General features: G+C 34.2%; 1 protein-coding gene and 1 non-coding gene across 2 annotated transcripts in view; one reads left to right on the forward strand and one right to left on the reverse strand.

The window, feature by feature from the left end:
- LOC117330205 (piggyBac transposable element-derived protein 5-like) overlaps positions 1 to 15479 on the reverse strand; it is a 51327-nt gene that overhangs the window by 2832 nt on the left and 33016 nt on the right. The window lies entirely within an intron of this gene.
- Positions 9166 to 9329, forward strand: LOC117330237. The gene has a single exon (XR_004533311.1). It is a non-coding gene; the product is annotated as a U1 spliceosomal RNA (small nuclear RNA).

Genomic DNA, 15479 nt, shown 5'->3' on the forward strand with positions numbered 1-15479 from the left:
AAACCGGATATCGCCATTATCAACTATAAAATCAAGTACAAACTAATAAAACAAAATTAGAAATAAACAACAATATCCGGAATGGAGTTATTTCCCCTTAGACCATAATACTATAAGATATCTTACAGACCAGTAACACCATATACATAACACCAGTTATCACCATTTAATCTGTAAATAGAAAAACAATCAAACAATTATTATTGATATACCGTAAATTTTTCGGCAATATATCATAACGTGCTCGGTTAACAAATATGCGTGAAACTAAACTTATGCCCGGTGATACCAAAAACGTACATCCGTTGTACGTACATGTACGTACGTGAAGATAAATCATAGCATGCCCGATCTGTTTGTAAATAAACACAAGTCAAAATCAAACGCAGTGTAATTAACAAAATACGAATCATATAGAACTTACCTTGAATTACTGATCTGTATTCCGGAAGAAAGCTGATTCCATATGTTATTTTGAAAGCAAATACATAATCCAATATAGCAAGTCAGCAGTCCGATTGAAATGTGTGTGTGTACGGCCCACGTGTGTTTGCAGAACAAAGAACCGGAAGTTAAAATTACCGCGCAAATATCAATACTCTTTTTTCTTCTGTCTATCTATTTCTTTTCCCGAAAATAATTGCAACGGTTTCAACCAAAACAAGATATTTTCATGCAGTTAAAACTGAAATTAAAGTCGTTTAAAAAAATGTTTTTGAAATGAATGCGAATGTTTGCATTGCCCCCTGGCGGATATATATTGCAAAATAAAGGGAGGTAACACCGATTTGTTATCGTAACCTTGTAAGTTCGTTTGATCACATTTATTTGTATTAAAGGAGGTCTTACAGCAAAATTGGATCAGGAAAGGATCAATGATCGATATTATATCATTAGGGCACATTATAGGCGACGTAGGTTGCTTTTAAACTAATCTAAACATATTCATTATTGACAAATAAAATTTCGAGCAAATTAGATAATTAAATTTATCTTTATCATAAAATTTGATGTTTTTGTTCGGTATGTTTTTGGCATTTATGTAAACTTGCAAGCCGTTTAAAATTAACAACAAATACACAAAGTTTGCATTAAAACCTTGTTACAACGTTGTCACAACGTCAAAAGCTAACGTTGCACTAACGTTTGACATAAAACGTTCTCACAACGTTGTAGGAAAGTCCCGGACGTTGTGACCTGAATAGGACGTTTTCCGGACGTTCTCCGAACGTTTTGTGTCCACTGGGTTATATCAGTTTGAATCATTTTTGGTGATAATAGGACTGCAAATGTGTCATTTGAATAGATGCATCCACTTATTCAGCTTGCATTCAATTTAAAAGGGACATGACCTTAAAAACGTTGCAATTTTCACTGAATGTACACGTTTTGTTCCTTTCCAGTTACTAGTATGTTTCTGTGCTGTCCCAATGTTCACAGTCAATCCCTATGTCCAGCTTGACCACTCGATTTAGTTTGGAATCTCCCTCATAATTTAGCACGGAAATTATTTTTAAATCATTACGTGACTGTTTTGAAATCGTGGCAACACAAACAGACGATAGTTTACAAGGCGATATCTATATTCTGGGTTAGTTCTGTATATATTACGGCACACATATTTATGTGTAAATAAGTGTAAACACTGTTCATATAGTATAGTGACAGTAGCGATATACTGGTACAAACTGTGTAAATATTACCGAGCTTGTGGAACTATTACCGAGTTTGTGTTGATATTACCGAGTTTGTGTAAATATTACCGAGATTGTCATGACCTGCTGCTGTTTTCATGTTTGAACTGTTACAATCTATTGTACTGCTTCCCAAGTTTAATTCTAGGATTGTGTTTGACCCATTTTCCTATTATTCTCTTCATTGCGGAAGCTGTTATCGTTTCCAACCGCAGTCGGTTCACATTGGAAGCCATTTTTAATTCCATGTGTTTTAGTTTGTTGTGTCCATGCGTTTATCGTATGTGTCACAAAATTTGCATATTCAGAGTGATAACCTTTTAATAATTGACAATTGATGTTTTTATGTACATACATCATCAAATTCAAATGGTTATTGTTCAGAAGATTATTTTTTTAAAAGATATACCCAATAATATGATAGAAAATACAAAATAAATATTGGTTTACCGTGAGGTCCCTTTTACCTTCTTTCGTTTTTAACTGTATACCTGCATTTTGCATTGACCGCTACATTGACCAATCACGTACTTCATCTTGACCAGAAACGCCGCCTGTCGCGTCATATCCGGAGCCAAAACAAAATTAGACGGCTATGCCGAAAAATTAACCAGACATTAAAGATGCTGCACCTCCGACAGAGTATAATACATTGTTGTTATTGTGACAATATATAAAATCTAGTCCATATATATATATGCCTATTTAAGACCTACAAATAAAAAAATAATTTTGTAACGTCAAAAATTGAAGCCAAGAAGCTATGAACTTTTGAACATTATAATCTTCTTTGCATATATTTGACCTTGATCCCAGTGCATTCTGGGAGAAATTTACATACAGAAGATAACACACATGGTGGATTTTTTTTTATTCAGCGAGAACAACTTTATATTGCCTGGTGCCTATAAAAACTACAAATTTTAATTGTGAGGTTTTAATGCAAGCAGAAAACAAAAACTAAATAAACATTTCAATATTATCCGTTGCGAAAAAGCATGGTCCTGTGCATGTTGTAGCCCACAAACCGAAATGCTTTCTTAGCGTTATCCCCTTCGGACCCATTTCGATGGATTGATACAAGTGTGATTTATCAACAGGTTTAAGCTGATGAACTATAAATAGTGACTCTGCAATCACTACATATCACAAAAAAAATCCTAACCATTGATTCAATCGCATCATATGCTTATAGTTTTCAGTAAATATGACAACAGACCGAACGTTACACTACGTACGTGTGTACGTTACACACTTGCCTCTAAAACAAAAACTCAACTGTGTCTGTCACTAGTACCAGATGACATCACATTATTGTAATGGTGGTGAACACATATTGCCATCATTAATGACACTAGTATCAGATGACATCATATTAATGACATTAGTGCCAGGTGACATCACATTATTGTAATGGTGGTGAACACAAAGTTCCAGCATTAATGGCACTAGTGCCAGACGACATCACATTAATAACACTAGTGACAGATGACATCACATTATTAAATGGTGGTTGACACATAGTGCCATCATTAATTACACTAGTGTCAGATGACATCACATTAATGTAATGGTGGTGAACACATAGTGCCATCATTAATGGCACTAGTGCCAGATGACATCACATTAATGACACTAGTGCCAGATGACATCACATTAATGACACTAGTGCCAGATGACATCACATTAATGACACTAGTGCCAGATGATATCACATTATTGTAATGGAGGTGGACACATAGTGCCATCATTAATTACACTAGTGCCAGATGACATCACATAATGACACTAGTGTCAGATGACATCACATTAATGATACTAGTACCAGATGACATCACATTATTGTAATGGTGGTCAACACATAGTGCCATCATTAATTACACTAGTGCCAGATGACATCACATAATGACACTAGTGTCAGATGACATCACATTAATGACACTTAAGTGACAGATGACATCACATTAATGTAATGGTGGTGAACACATAGTGCCAGCATTAATTAAAAATTCGGATTATTATCAAAATACATCTTTAATTAACATACTTCCCAGTCAAACTAACCCCTAATATTTTACATACAATACATTATGACATCGAGGAACATATAATTTGGTCCATTCACACAAAATAGTGGTATTTGAGTAAATTATATGTGTATTTGAGTATTATGTAAGGGTATTTGAGTATATCTGAGTGTATTTGAGTATATCTGAGTATATTTGAGTGTATGAGTGTATTTGAGTATATCTGAGTGTAGTTAAGTACATATGAGTGCATTTGAGTATATCTGAGTCTATTTGAGTATATCTGAGTCTATTTGAGTACATCTGAGTGTATTTGAGTACATTTATATCTAAGTGCTGATTAATTGACTACTTTTTTTTATAATTTTGACGATGTTTGTCATTTTCGTAAGAATGTACAGCACTTTTCGTTGTTCTCGTACAATTACCTTCACGCTCTTGTCCGTTTCATAAGTATTAATTTTGGGTAGTCGGGTGCTCTTGGACGATTTATAGAGCAAGTGTTAATGTTCACGCTTCAATATTGGAACTCTTCAGTGTTTTAGGTATCGAAATCGGCATATAGAAACGAATAAACGTTGATAGACGAATGCAATGGATCGCAATTAATTCAATTAATTATTTACAGAAGATTTACAAAGATATAAGGTATAAGTTAGAAGTTTTCGGTTGTACAAACAAGTTTGTGGATTCGACACTGTGGTAAAACCACCGTCCTCGTCGTTGCCATGACAGTCGATCTAAGCCGCGATCACGGATGCACTGACAAAGTGAAAGTTGAAGTATTTTGCGCAACATGCCGTTTTTTCTTAAAACTACATTCACACCTCATATTGATTGAGGTTGTTTTACCATACCTGATTAATTGAAATAAAAGAAAACTAACCAAAACACTAAAAAATACAGAATGAAGCTTTCGTATCAGGCAGTGCCGGCAATATACAGGATCTGTAAACAATGTGACGTCATCGGAATGTACAAGTTGCAACAATGTACAACAATGTATATTTTACATGAATACACTAATGAGCAACGAAATGGGACGCAACATTAACCCACATGCGCGCATCTGAGTGCATTTGAGTATATCTGAGTGTATTTGAGTATATCTGAGTGGATTCGAGTATATCTGAGTGTATTTGAGTATATCTGAGTGTATTTGAGTATTTTGAGTAAGTGTCGGGACACCTTAACAACTCGGCCCCTATAATGATGTCAACTGTCCGAAATATAGGTCCATGTAGTAATGTTTTGAATAAATCTAGTACCTAGCATTGCACTTTTATTCAATAAAGTTTTCATTAATTTCGTTTTCATAATTATAAAAAAGATCAATCTTTAATTTACATGAAATAGAGCGCAATTGATATGGAAAGTCCGACTCCTTTCAGTCAGAGATTTAGACCACAGGGGTTCGTTACAATTGATATGGAAAGTCCGACTCCTTTCAGTCAGAGACTCAACCACAGGGGTTCGTTACAATTGATATGGGAAGTCCGACTTCTTTCAGTCAGAGACTTAGACCACAGGGGATCGTTACAATTGATGTGGAAAGTCCGACTCCTTTCAGTCAGAGACTCAGACAACATGGTTTCGTTACAATTGATATGGGAAGTCCGACTCCTTTCATACAGAGACCCAGACCACAGGGGATCGTACGTATTTATATATATATCATCAAAGTAACTAAATCTTTTATAAGATACAGTTGTCTCTCTTTTAATTTTCGTGATAATATATAAGATGTTTTATTAAGAAAAGTATATCAGATATCTTATATAATGAAGACATGTTATATAATTTGATTGATTACTTGATCAACATTGATTCCGGAATGAACAAAGTTCATCAAGTGCACTAAGAAATTGACCCTGGGAACAATGCAGTGGCCAAGCTTATAATTACAAAACTATAATAATTCTACATTGTGGAAGTTGTGTGTTGTCCGAACGAGGAACCCAAGACAGCCGTATCTAGCCGACAAAAACCCATTTCAAGTAACTGCAACAGTTCTCTGATGATGCAAGGGAAGTAACTCTTACTTAGTTATGGTAACAAACAGTTCATATTTGACAAACGCATCATTCGTCCAGCGAGGTTCATATTTGATGAACACATTCGTCAACAAATGTTGCCCATTTTGGCGTGTAAATGCCACAAACATATCTTTCAATCTTTCAACAATCAGATTTCGTCCACAAACGGCACGTACGCACGTCATCTCCCTTCAATAATACAATAAATGTCGGTAGTTAAGTATAATTCCCGGAAGTTAAAACAGTTGTAAAGGTAAACGCTGATTATAATCAGAGACCCATATTGTTATTATATAGGCCTCTGTTATATAATTGTGTGATGTTTGACAAAACTCCTATAAGTAGTAAGATTATCTCTCACATACATATATGGCGATTATACAATTTACATGTAGATTATTAACCTTATAAAATCTGTATAAAGAATAAGATCCCCACTGAACAGGCTTTTTAAAAATACATACACGCATACAGTTTAATTTGAAGGAAAATCAGTAAATTAATGTTAGAAATGCCATAAGAGTCACAGTATTACTTTAAATATTTTTAGATATTTTCAGGAAGGAGGTAAAGGTATATTTAATGTGATTAGATATCCAATGGCACGTGATGAAACACAGAAACTCGTAAAATTATTCATAATCTGCCACAAACAAACATGTATGACGCATGCTTACATGGTAAAGATAGATATAATGTTGTTGATTTTATTCATACAACTACTTTTTTAATAGTATGCAAAAATTTCACAAGAGTTTATCATAAGTAAAACAAAATAATACCTATATTGAGGTGGGAAATCCTTCAGATTTAAAATTCAAATAAAAAGTCGGTTGGTCAAATAGTGCTGCTCAACGCTTAAGGGCCATCTATTTGGAAATAAATGTTGAATTTCAAACACGAATTAATATCTAAAAAATTCTGCTTATATGTAGTCATGTAATACACCAAAATGTTTGTCTGAACGTGTAGTTTCTTAATCAATGTTTTTTTATATTTTACTCAACACAGCAGTATTACATAAGGTGAACATTTCCTTTCATTTTGATAAGATTGGGAATAACATAGAAATAGCTTAGTATATATATTTGTCGTAATACTAGAACAGCATAGTTATTACACTCAAATAAATTATGATATTTATCACTAACACAGTTCACATACAGGACATAGCCCTCCCTCGCGAGGAACGTTAATCCATCTCCCTGTTCTTATAGAAAGCTTTAAATTAGAAGTTCTGAATTACATATAAAACATTCTCTCGTTATGATTAGGTTTTAATAGGTATGGCTCAAAATTAAACTGAGATTTATGGAGTAGATTTGTCATCGCGATGAATTTTCAAAACCATGAAACCATTTTTGAATAAATTAATCTTGTAATCTAAGCTTAATGATGGTTTTTACATATTTTATATCAATTGTATAATATGACAAGAGTGTCCACATACCAATAAACCCAGTATATATTTGTTAATATGTCTTGGACACATAATAACTTTAATAGTTTTAATACTGATGGAACTTATACATCAATATGAGCAGTAGATAATTTCGTTTACATAAGTTTAGGTCAATGTAAAATCATTCTTGTTTTTATCTAAATTTCTAAAGGAAACCTGCACAATTCACAGTATACCATGTGATTCGGCGTACTACTGCGTGTATTAAAATCCTTTACCATACTGTAAATGTATTTCTTCTATAATTGTTCTATCTTTCTAACCCCAGGTTTCACAAGCATCTCATTAAATTGGCACCACATGTGCATCAAACAATTTTAACTAAATATCTATCCGTAATGAAACATTTTAAATATGTGCATGTAATACATACAAAGCCTTTTTACTTGTTTTAACTTCGAAGTGTTTTCCTCTTTAAGAATTATAAAGAAATAAATGAATGTAACATGAAAATATTTCCGTGGTAGAATTTCTCTTAAGACCTCCCACTTGAGCGGAAGAAATAAGATTCCACCAGCTTGCTTAGTTAATCTATCATTCACAGACTTGACACGAATCTATCATTAATCTAAATACCTTTCACAGACATGACACGAGAGTTGTCGCCCTGTAACTATCTGGGGTCTTCTTTGTTCGAACTGAAACCTATATAACATAATTAAATGATATACTCAGCAATTTTACTTCGTTTCAAGGACCTGGTTCTATGTGTAACGGTTGCGTGCCTACAGTCCGTTACCAAGTTCCATCTTGGACCCAATATATCTCTAACTGTTGTAAGAAAACATAAACATTGCCGACAATATATACAAAACAATGGCTAGTCTACCTGACTTCAATATATATGTAACAATTACCTAATTTACGCCTGGTAAATATCTAACACTATGATAGCCTGAATACAACCTATTACCTAGATAAACCAACTGTATCACAATGTACCTACACCCGTACACCCTGTACCGCAACACTAGGTGATCACGACAACTTGACCGCGACACACGTACACCGTGACTGCGTACCTTTACCGAGACACCCTTTGACCAAGTCACCCGTTTACCAAAACACGGCAAACACTTGTCTCGGTACCTGTCACAGTCACCGTAACACAGTACGTCGCCCTGTACTGTGATACCCTGTAACGATACGTGATACTGGTACAACAGTGCAACCCTAACTTATGCAGCTAGGCCCAAACTTATTCAGCTCGGTCACTGTTTACCTTTATTTACCTTTTTTTGTAACGCTGAGTGTTCCTTCATCCGCGCAAGTTGGAGAACAACCGAACAACTGAACTTGCCCGTCTGATGGAGCCTCTATTTATACCCTCGGCCAGGATGGAATCAACCAATCAGAATCGCTCTTACAAACACATACATATTCAAGGACTTGAGCAAGACTATACAGCTACAGATCGTTTATTAATCACAATATTTACATTCATTCGTTTCATATGTATCGATATAATATGTACACAAGATTTCTATGGTCTGAGATAAGACATTCAAATTCTATGATATTTATTTTATTATAAAAGATCTTCAGTATTCATAATCTGATCTAAAAATTAAATGCATAGATTAAATTTTATTTTCCGATTTTTCAATCAAGTAATTTTGTGTTTCAGATAGCCAGCAAACCTGAAATAGGAGTTGTCTCCCTTTATTTATGAAGTCGGGCATATTTGAGAGATTTACTTCCCTTGTTTAGTTATCCAATATTATTGTAACTAAAAATATTTACTAATGTGATGAAGATATGAATATGTTGTTAATTTATGATTGTTAAATATGTAATATTTGATGTAATTTAGTAAATATTTATTGTGTTTTATAAAAAATATTGTGATTAACTAGCTTTTATATGCACTGTATGCTAATTTTTATGCACCTAGACTACGTGATATTACAATCAGTTCATATACTATATTCGTATAAAAACAACTCATACTTACCTGGTACAGGGGATACCGTGATCAGCTAGGCGGTTCCCTCAGGTCGAGGCCCTTCCATTGCACTCCGGTCGGGCTGAACCCTGCGATAATCCCAAATGCGGATTACTCGGGTACGCTATTTTTTAGTGTGGGGGTCTGCGTTCGCGCTAACCCCTGTCCATAAACAATTAAAATCAAAATAATTCCTCCAGGAATTCGGTATGGTGTAGATCTTTTATCATTACTTAACAGTCTAGGAACTATAATTACGGTTTTGATTATTACTCGATATATTCATCAATTCAACATTTAACAAATATATTTTACTATTCCAAATGGGTGCTAAAATTATAAATCTAATACATGTTATAACTTTCACAGTGGGATTTTAAACCGACCCAGTTCTATCCAATTAAATATAAATATGTGCTTCCAGCGTACAATGTTGAGAATGATCTTATGGGTTATAGGACACTTCAACCATTTGATTTTGTTCAGCTACCATCAAGGGTCATTTAGTGCACTGTATCACGTTAAGATAATTCCATTCATATTTTTCAGTGGAATATTTACCAGTATATAATTGTTGCCAAGCACTTATACATAATTTTATGAAAATGATCGTGAAAAGTGGGTTTTGTTAGATTGTATGTGTGTATCATCCTGTATCACAAACCATGCAGAGTATCCAGAACTATTGTATTGTTGGTATGTTTATTTTGATATTAATTTGTGAATAAAATGGCACATTATTTTAAAAAAAATGTTGATGCCGTGTTCCTTTTCATAGGAAGGAATAAGAAACAGTAAAACATTTAACTAATATACATTTATTGGTGATGACCGTTATTGGATCGTGTATGATATGTATGTCCCTGGTATAATACACCAGTCTGTGTTACCCAAGCGGTCATTTCAGAGTCCATTTCACTAAGATTTAATTTTCTTAAAGGCTCAAACTGATATGGTTTGATTCCATCTTCTTGTGGTCAATATTCGCCTGTGACGTCATAGACTGAAGAGTCCCCAATCAGCAGTCGACCACCGACAGGTGCAAATCGCGTACTTCGATCAGCGATATCTCGGCGATCGGCCAACCGATTTTGATGCAGTTTGCGACATTTTTCTTTGATGGTTGCATGGAATAAATATTGCTTTTCGTTCCCCCTAATATTTTATAATCTCCCCCGAATATATTTATGATTTCAAGAAGTCTTTATTCTCTCTGAAACACAACGTGTGTGACAAGAGGTCATTTTTTTCATGTAACAAGCATGCCAGGCAATATTATTACATGTAGTTTTCTTACAATATTGGAACCATTTGAAATATTATATAGATAGAACTGGTGAAAATACTGAATGCAAAAAAGGAAAACAGTACCACTAATTATTGTGATGTCATCATAACATATGACATAATTTTTGGACATCATAGTGGAACTTCATTAACTCGAACTCGGGGAAACTCGAATACCCCTCTTAACTCGAAGTACTTCGTTAGTCCCGGCTAATTTCTCTCTATCTTAGTAAAAATAATTCGGAAAACTCGAATTCGGAAAACTTTAATTCAGAAAACTCGAATAATACGAAGTGAAAATTTTGTCCAAACAATAAAAATCCTACTTGAAATGATCGAATACCTCGAAGAACATGTTTGTGTCCAACAGGGACCTATGTACTAATAACGATCGGTTGTAAACGCCCACACTTTTTCAACATTGAAATTCTGTTTGTATCGGCACTGTTACAATTCTACCGATTATTATACGCGATTATAAGTGTTTCATAAATTCATGTAAGGAATTGTCGGTGGAATCAACTGTCCGTGATAAGAAGTACTGTTTTACTTACATCAGGTAATTTCCTAAGGCGGTCACCGATAATAGTACACGCGCTGGTCAATAACTCATCTACCCGCTGGCTCAAGCGGAACTAATCTCTGACACACCGGTAGATCTACTCGGCTGACAAATAATATTATTGATTATTCTTATAAATGTACACAATTTTTAAGTGTTTTTATATTAGTAGCATTCATAAGTTCATTAAAGAGGTATGGCGCATATTGGCCTGTTTCGACCTAACTGTGACCGTTTTCAAAATTAAAAAATAAAATGTTTAAAACTGAGTTTTTTTAATACAAACCTTAAATCTATAACATATAAATATTCTTATTTGCGAAAAATGTGTTTGTTGATTACAATGGACATTTTATTAAAAGACCATAAAGTTGCATCATCGGGCTATTTGCAACTTTCGAGGGGGGTTTTCCCGCATTTATATCATTTTTTTTGACATAGAGCGCATCGGAAGACCAACTTTTACAATGTCTTATTTTATTCTATGTACCAAAAGACAACTAAAATCCTATTCTTAAAAAGTGGTCCTCCAATGCGCTGGTACCGAAAAATTGAAAAAACGTAGTTGATAAAATATTTTAATTCAGCATTAACTAGACTGACTATATCTGATAACATAAACATTTCAATGCCATAAGTCTGCATAACTCATATAGTAGAACCATCGCTTATAATTAGCAACTCAAAAATTTAGAGTTCGAATCACCAAAATGTATCTTTTTCATATTTTATTATATTTCTTAATACCATTTATTTTTTCTTTATCGTATTTTAAAGATATTTGTAACATTAAAAGCATATCTACTATAAAATATTTAGTATAAAGATGAATATGTTGTGATAGAAAATTTTGATAAAAAAAAAGAGAGAGTAAAACCTTAACCGGTACTGCAGTATACCCCGTATCATAAAAAAGTCAAATGTAAATGAGCTGCAGCGTCGACAACAGGCATACATGGATGGGTAGTGTAAAATTCATATTAAACATGTCAATTTTATTTTATTCCATATGGTATTGATTGAGTACATACAACGTAACCGTTCACAACGCGCCAATGGACCATGACGATCTATTTTGGTAGTGTGGGAATCACTGGGGTCACGTGATATTTTACCTGTATTTTTAGTCCAGGCTATCGGTGTACGTAGCCTAGGTCAGGATAGGCGCAAAACGACCATACCTCTTTAGTATAGCTTAAACAATATTTATTTATATTCAAGACAAGTGTACATATACATTGCAAATTATACATTGGTGAGGGATTTAGAAACAAGCTTAAAGCTTACATTAATCCATTTCCCTCTAAGGTTCGGCATATTGGTGATTAGTATGGTGGTACAAATACTGTTTCATAATAATAAACAGAAAATAATTATTTTGAAAAAAAGGTAAATTATGGTGAAAAGTGATGAACAGTGGTGGAATATAAATAAATCTATGTTATAGCAATCTAATTGGAGAATGAAATACTTGGATATATAATTATGTAAATTATTTATGTAAAGAATGAAGTGTAGTAAGGGACGATAACTCGTTATCGTTCCTTACGGAACGTAATGATAGTATGAGCTAATTCGCGATTTTTGCCGGCTACTTGTAGCGATTTGGGGGGGGGGGGGGGGGGGGGCGGGCACATACAATTTTGATAGGGTTTTGAACCATTGTAAAACTCGGCTCGATCTAGGTCTGGATGTATCTGGTGGAAATTCGTATTTATGAGATATTTTGGGTCAAACATGCCTAAATCCATGCCAAAAATGTCACTTTGACCGGTAGCTTCTGTTTAACCGGTCCTTAAAAATCAGCGTTTCAATCCAAAAATTTGAAACTCCAAACATAACAAGAAGAGATAGTTCTGAAGAAAAGTGTATCTTTAGTTTTTCTATATCTTTCATAGAACGGCCACAATAGGGTTTTGAAAAAGGGTCGTATTTTATCGAGAGGTGGCGTATCCAATCAGTAGGCCCGGATGCATTCACCTTCCTATTAAATCTTCTGCCCAAACGGGAAAAACCCACAATCTATTTTTGATTTGGTTCTGTGGTCCCTAGAAGCCCTGATTTTGACATCATAATGATATGCATGACATTTGTTTTTATCTTTGATCGTATATGTAATTATTTATCGATTAGAATACCGCGAGTACATCTGTTACTAAGATGAACTTAGGGTTGATTGTTTGGTTGTTTTATCACCACGTGTATATATTGCAATCAGGATCGTTTTGAGGCTGGGTCTCCTTATAGTAGTGGGTGACTACCTCACTGAACAACAACACACGAGAGACCCTAACGTATGCTTGCATAGATGCCAATTGATGTCTCATAATCAATTAATGTGTCATATTCCAGATAACTGAAGAATTATGAAAATTATTACAGTGGTAACCCCCAAACCTTCAATTTCCTCTGGCCAGTATTAATATTTAAACGTATTTGAGAGTTTTAAATGTCGCGCGAATAAATTAAGTGCAGGTGAGAAAATTAAGTGAAAGTGAGGAAATTAAGAGCAAGTGAAGGTATTTATGCTAAAGGAAAGGAAATAAAGGTTTTTGGGGTTACCAGTGTTATAAGATAACCAATAATCTATTTAGTGTCCCACTTAAAAAAAATTGACACAAATGTTCTTAAAGGTCATGGGGTTTGCAACTTTTATTTTCCGATCGGTCAGCCAAGATGGCCGCCGCAGACTTATTTGCCTCTGCCTGGTGAAAATTTAGATATTGTTTGATTTCGATTACCATTGGTATATGGTATATATTGGTATTAGGGGACTGCAAATCCCATTGCATGGGTATCATTGCCAAGGCTTCCGATTGGTCGAAGTTTAGACAATGGATTTGGATGCAAAATGGTACATTTTTGTAAATAGGGGAATTCGAATTCAACCACATGGGATTCATTGCCATATAACCACGCTGATGCTTCTTATTGGTCGAAATATTGACATTGAACGATTTTGATGTAAACCAGGACTCGTGCATGGAACCTCTGAACTCAAGACGGACATTTCTGTATCTTTCGTGCTCATCCAGAGTTATCTTCCCTAACTACACTTCATTCTTTCTGTGACACTCCTTTAGGTGTCACCCCACTAGCTAATTAATGATGTCGATGGGGATGTGGATAAATTACGATGAAGCTAAGTAGTTCATAAATATTTAGTCGAACCTTTTGGAATGTAATATAAAATTATGTACAGCTTCAATTATTATTTCATTTTCTTCATTTGACAAGTCTGGGTTTCCTGATAATAGAATATCAGTATTCAGATCAAAATTTAAACTAAATACAAATTGATTACGCTGATTAATAAATTTTTCACACATGAATAAAAAGTGAAAATTATCTTCAATATATCCACATGAACAGAAAGGGCTATCCGTTAGATTTCTGTTAAATAAATGTTCTTTCAAGTTACTGCAATTTAAACGAAGTCTAGTATGTAGTATTTGTATGTTACGTGTGCCAAAATTTCTATAACATGGTGGGGTTTTAATGTCTTTATTTAGGTATTTTTTTAGGATAATCAGAGAGGGGTTGTTTCTGATGTCTGCCGGTATAGAATTCCAAAGTTCGATTGTTGAAGGTAAAAAGGATGTTTTATAATAATTTGATTTAGAATGAACAGTTAATAATTGATTGCCTTGTCTGGTTCTGTAATCATGCAAATCTGAATGTTGAGAAGGAACAAGTGAGCAGAGATATTCTGGTGTTATTTTGTGAAACATTTTGTGAAACTGAATAATTTTATGTTTTTTCCTTCTATCCGATAATTTTTCCCAGCATAGATTGTTGTATAATAATTGTATATTTACAAGTTTAGTGGCCCCCGTTACTATTCTACCGGCCTCTATTTGAACATGTCCTAGTCTCTCAATTAAATATAGTGGTAAAGAATCCCAGACGACATCCGCATATTCTAAGATTGGTCGTATAAAAGATGTATATAGAGTTTGTAAAGAGTGTCTGTCGAGAGAGAATTTTAATTTCCTGAGTATTCCTAGACGCTTGGAAGTTTTACCTAGAATATAATTAATGTGCTCAGTCCAGCTAAAATCAGCAGAAAGATATACACCAAGATGTTTATGAGAGGTTACGTTTAATACAACTGTATTGTTCATTGATACTGGAGGATGGTTTGGCCTGTTTTTACTGACTAACAAAGACTCTGTTTTAGTAGGATTAAAGGTAACCAGCCAATTGTTAGCCCAATTATCTATTTTCTCTAAATCGTTGTTTATCAACTGATTTGTTATTATGGGATTATCTATCATCATGTAAAGAGTGGTGTCGTCCGCAAAGAGTTTAATTGTGCTGTTAATGTCGTTAACAATGTCATTAATGTAAACAAGAAATAATAGTGGTCCTAGAATGGATCCCTGGGGAACTCCTGCTGTAATTGTTTTGTAAGATGATGATTTCCCGTTTATAACAACCCTTTGGTGTCTGTTTGATAGATAATT

The sequence above is a fragment of the Pecten maximus genome, chromosome 6, assembly GCF_902652985.1.
Source record: "Pecten maximus chromosome 6, xPecMax1.1, whole genome shotgun sequence".
Lineage (NCBI taxonomy): Eukaryota > Metazoa > Mollusca > Bivalvia > Pectinida > Pectinidae > Pecten > Pecten maximus.